This window comes from Meles meles, chromosome X (assembly GCF_922984935.1).
Source record: "Meles meles chromosome X, mMelMel3.1 paternal haplotype, whole genome shotgun sequence".
Taxonomy (NCBI): domain Eukaryota; kingdom Metazoa; phylum Chordata; class Mammalia; order Carnivora; family Mustelidae; genus Meles; species Meles meles.
The window spans coordinates 92,198,754-92,204,444 of record NC_060087.1 but is presented as its reverse complement, the minus strand read 5'-3'; the positions used below and the strand labels follow the sequence as shown (position 1 = coordinate 92,204,444).

At 37.4% G+C, this 5,691-nt stretch overlaps 1 pseudogene; it reads left to right on the top strand.

The window, feature by feature from the left end:
- The first annotated feature begins 1,373 nt into the window (after positions 1 to 1,373).
- Positions 1,374 to 2,209, top strand: LOC123934488 (annotated as a pseudogene).
- The last annotated feature ends 3,482 nt before the right edge of the window (positions 2,210 to 5,691 follow it).

Here is a 5,691-nt window from a genome sequence, read left to right as displayed (position 1 = left end):
TGAGAGGACCATGTGGTTCTTCTCTCTTCTCGTATTGATGTGTTCTATCACACTGATTGATTTGCGAATGTTGAACCAACCTTGCAACCCAGGGATGAATCCCACCTGGTCATGGTGGATAATCTTTTTCATGTGCTGCTGGATCCTGTTTGCTAGGATCTTGTTGAGAATCTTTGCCTCCATATTCATCAGTGATATTGGTCTGAAATTCTCCTTCTTGTTAGGGTCTTTGCCTGGTTTGGGGATCAGGGTAATGCTGGCTTCATAAAAAGAGTCTGGAAGTTTTCCTTCTGCTTCAATTTTTTGGAACAGCTTCAGGAGAATTGGTGTTATTTCTTCTTTGAAAGTTTGGTAGAATTCCCCAGGGAATCCGTCAGGTCCTGGGCTCTTGTTTTTTGGGAGGTTTTTGATCACTGCTTCAATCTCATTACTAGATATCGGTCTATTCAGGTTGTCAATTTCTTCCTGGTTCAATTTTGGGAGTTTGTAGTTTTCCAGGAATGCATCCATTTCATCTAGGTTGCTTAGCTTATTGGCATATAACTGTTGGTAATAATTTCTGATGATTGTTTCTATTTCCTTGGTGTTCATTGTGATCTCTCCCTTTTCATTCATAATTTTATTAATTTGGGCTTTCTCTCTTTTCTTTTGGATTAGTGTGGCCAATGGTTTATCGATCTTATTGATTCTTTCAAAAAACCAGCTTCTAGTTTCATTGATACGTTCTACTGTATCTCTCGTTTCTACCTCATTGATCTCTGCTCTAATCTTGATTATTTCCCTTCTTGCATGTGGAGTTGGTTTGATTTGTTGTTGATTCTCCAGTTCTTTAAGGTGTAGAGACAGCTGGTGTATTCTGGATTTTTCAATGTTTTTGAGGGAGGCTTGGATGGCTATGTATTTCCCCCTTAGAACCACCTTTGCTGTATCCCATAGGTTTTTGACCGAGGTGTCTTCATTCTCATTGGTTTCCATGAATTGTTTAAGTTCATCTTTGATCTCCTGGTTGATCCAAGCATTCTTAAGCAAGGTGGTCTTTAGCTTCCAGGTGTTTGAGTTCCTTCTGGACTTTTCCTTGTGATTGAGCTCCAGTTTCAAAGCATTGTGATCGGAGAATATGCAGGGAATAATGTCAGTCTTTTGGTATCGGTTGAGTCCTGCTTTATGACCCAGTATGTGGTCTATTCTGGAGAAGGTTCCATGTGCACTTGAGAAGAATGAGTATTCTGTTGTTTTAGGGTGGAATGTTCTGTATATGTCTATGAGGTCCATCTGGTCCAATGTTTCATTCAATGCTCTTATTTCTTTATTAATTTTCTGCTTCGATGATCTGTCTATTTCTGAGAGAGGCGTATTAAGATCTCCTACTATTGGGCATGGCTGCAGGGGAGGCCGTGGCGGGGAAAATGGCGGATGGGAAGGCGGGAGAGGAGAAGCCTGAGAAACCACAGCGAGCTGGAGCCGCCAGATGACCTGAAGAAGAAGCAGAAAAACCTGTGAAAACTAAGACTGTTTCTTCCAGTAATGGAGGGGAAAGTTCCAGTCACAGAGCTGAGAAGCGATCAGCTGAAGAAGAAGCTGCAGACCTCCCAACAAAACCTACAAAGATCTCCAAGTTTGGATTTGCCATAGGTAGTCAGATGACAAAGAAAGCTTCAGCCATATCCATCAAACTTGGATCAAGTAAGCCTAAAGAAACTGTTCCAATGCTTGCTCCAAAAACCCTTTCAGTAGCAGCAGCTTTTAATGAAGATGAAGATAGTGAGCCAGAGGAAATGCCTCCAGAAGCAAAGATGAGGATGAAGAATATTGGAAGGGATACACCAACATCAGCAGGACCAAACTCCTTCAATAAAGGAAAGCATGGTTTTTCTGATAACCAGAAGCTCTGGGAGCGAAATATAAAATCTCATCTTGGAAATGTCCATGACCAAGACAATTAAATGATGTGTTGAAATTGGGGTGTGGGGTGGGTGTAAAGTTAAAAGGAACAGTTTCCTTTTTTAAAGAATGGTATAAGACTATCTTTGGAGCCGCCTTTTTTTTTTTTTTTTTAAGATTGAGTGGTACACTAATAAATGAGAGTTTGAAATTAGAGGTAATTTATGTTTTATATACAGATTTCAAGACATTTGCTAATTTTGTAGTTTCATGTGATTAGTTTCCAAAGGTTACAGATAATAAAAAGTCAGAAATGGTACCTTTCTAAGAATTGCATATTTTTTTAGACACAACTATTAGCACATTAAGAGGAACGCAAAAAGTTATCGTCTATTAACCTGCAAGCAATTACTCTTAACTCCCTTATTAACCCAAAGTGTCTGGCTCCCAGGAACAGCCTTATAGAGAGGGAGTATTGTATTGGGAAGAAAATGTTACTGGCGTATGACTGAAAAAAGTAGGTTAGATAAAGCCTTTTGTTTTTCCCTAATGGGCATTTGTTTTGTTTCAAGTCATTGTAAACTAGATATTGCATTGCTATCAGTTGGTACAGATGCTTAGCTCTTCAAAAAATTTTTTTTTAAATTTTATGTAAATTGTTGAGTATTGGAAATAGCCCACTTCACTTTAATGGGTCTTGTCTACCTTCATCAGTCTTCAAAGACCATTTGCTACCAAAGTAAATCAGTATTTTGAATGTGCTTCTCTTGGTTTTTGTTATTAGCTAGTTCCTGTAAGCATTTCCACCAGATCTTGAGGCAAATCGTAAGGAAGCTGTTTCTTTTAAAATACAAACCACCACCAAAAATTTAAATGTACATAACACTTAAATATTCGGCAGTTTTTATTCTTAAAAGGTAGAAACACCAAAAAACAACATTGTATGAAGATGAAAATGAGAAAGATGCACTTTCTATGACTTCGTTTAAGCTTAATTTAAGTTACTAACTTGTGAAAGCAAATTTGATTTGAACTTAATGCAAGAATTCTTACTTTAGTACAGTAATAATGGTTTATTTGAAGTCTATACATATTAACCAGTGGCCTCTCAAAAGCACATTTTAGGTACCGAAGATAAAAAGAAAGAAAATGCATCTTTAAACATATCTTATGGATTCTTTGACCACATATATGTTGTTAGATCTATGTATTGTAGGGTTTTTTTTAAATTTTTGTATAAATTATTTTTTAATGTGACAGTTAAACACATCTTTAAAAGCTTAGTCACAGATAAACAGTATAATGATTTCTTTGGATACTCCTGCAGTGCTTAATTTGGAGGCAGCTTCAGACTATTTTATTGGTGGTAACTACTTGCTCAGCTCTTTTAATAGGTAATAACTCCAGAGAAGCAGCCTGTATATATATATTCCTAACATTTTGTTCATTTGCATTTAAGTTTAGAGTAAGCCCCAAGTAAAACAATGGAAATGTATATAGAACTATTAGTTCTTACATGATTTAATTATATCAAGATACATGAATTTAACTTGCTTTAATGTAGGCAAACTTTCCACTTTTGTCCATTTTACTGCTTATGTTAAAATAACATCCCTCTCCTACTTATTCTTTTCTTGACTCAAGTGAAATATTAACCCAAGGTCAAGATGGGAGAGAAACGACTGAGATGAATGTCTTTACTAAAATACCAATAAATTTGTCAAACTCAAAAAAAAAAAAGATCTCCTACTATTATTGTATTCATATCAATATGACTCTTTATCTTGATTAATAGTTTTCTTATGTAATTGGGTGCTCCCATATTGGGGGCATAGATATTCACAATTGTTAGATCGTCTTGGCGGATAGTCCCTTTAAGAATTATGTAGTGTCCTTCTGTATCTCTGACTACAGTCTTTAGTTTAAAATCTAATTTATCTGATATGAGAATCGCTACCCCGGCCTTCTTTTGAGGCCCATTGGCATGAAAGATGCTTCTCCATCCCTTCACTTTCAGTCTGGGTGTATCCTTAGGTTCAAAATGGGTCTCTTGTAGACAACATATGGATGGGTCCTGTCGTTTTATCCAATCTGCAACCCTGTGTCGTTTTATGGGCGCATTTAGGCCATTCACATTGAGAGTGATTATTGAGAGATAGGTTTTTATTGACATCGTGTTGCCTTTGAAGTCTTTCTGTCTGTAGATTGTTTCTATATTTCTGTTCAATGATATTCTTAGGATTTTTTCTCTTTTATAGGGCCCCCCTTAATATTTCCTGCAGTGTCGGCTTGGTGGTTGCATAGTCTTTTAAGCCTTGCCGGTCTTGGAAACTCTTTATCTCTCCATCCATTTTAAATGTCAGTCTTGCTGGATAGAGTATTCTTGGTTGCATGTTCTTCTCATTTAGTACTCTGAATATATTTTGCCAGCCCTTCCTGGCTTTCCAGGTCTCTGTGGAAAGGTCTGACGTTATTCTAATGGGCTTTCCTCTGTATGTAAGAAGCTTCTTTGTCCTAGCTGCTTTTAAGAGGGTCTCTCTTGAAACATAATTCCCCATTCTAACTATAAGATGCCGTGAAGACTTTCGAGAATCTAAAATCTTGGGAGGAAATCTTTCAGCCTCTAGTACATGAACATTGTTTCCATTCGTGAGATTGGGAAAATTTTCATAGACAACTTCTTCCACTATATCTTCTAGACTTCTTTCTTTTTCTTCCCCTTCAGGGATTCCAATAATTCTGACGTTGGAACGTTCCATGGCATCGTTTATTTTCCTGATTCTGTTTTCGTGGCTTCTGAGCTGTTTGTTCCAGGCTTCCTCTTGATCCTTTCTCTCTATCTGTTTGTCCTCCAGATCACTAATTCTATCTTCTGTCTCAGTTACCCTCGCTTTTAGAGAATTTAGATTGGATTGGAACTCATTGAGAGCATTTTGAACATCATCCCTGGTGGCTTTCAGTTCTGCCCTAACATTGTGAACATCATCCCTGGTGGCTTTCAGTTCTGCCCTAATCAATTCTGTTTGGTCATCCATGGCTTTCTCCAACCTAGCTATTGCCTGGATAATTGTTAGTCTGAATTCCTTTTCTGACATATTGTCTATGTCGATAGCCATTAGCTCTGTTGCAGAAGGCCCATCCTCTGTATTTTTCTTCTGTTGGGTATTCCTCCTCCTAGTCATTTTGGTAAGAGATGACTAAACAGATGCAGCTGGACTTATCGATTGTGGTGCAGTCAAGGTGCACCCTGGAACGCTTCTGTGCAATCAGGATTCCCCACCCAAATGAGAGAAAAAAGAAAAGAAAAAGAAATAGAGAAGAAGAAAGAAAAAAAAGGGGGAAAGAAAAAAGGAAAAAAAAAAGAGAGAGAGAGATAGGAAAAAAAGGGAAGATAAAAGAGAAGGCTCAGCCCAAATGGGCCACAAGGTAAGATTTGTGGCGTATACAAACAAAAACAGACAGACAAAAAGAGTGATAAAAGTATATGACAAGAGAAAAAAATATGTATATATAAGCAAAAAAAAAGGGAAGAACCTCATCAGAAAGAACCCCAAGTATAAGATTTATATATTATCAGGACAAACACAAATTCACAGAAACACTGACAGAAGGAAAAAATGGGAGAGTGGTTATAGATTCTCAGTGTGGGTGAGGAAGGTTATTTTGATTCTTCCTGAAGGTATCTTGATGTTTTTGTTAAGGGACTCAACTTTCCTAAGTTACAGGGGGATTAGAAACTGGTTTGCCTATAGGGATAGCATTGATTGGGGAAAGGGGACTACCTTGAAGTTTAACTCTATATGTATAGTA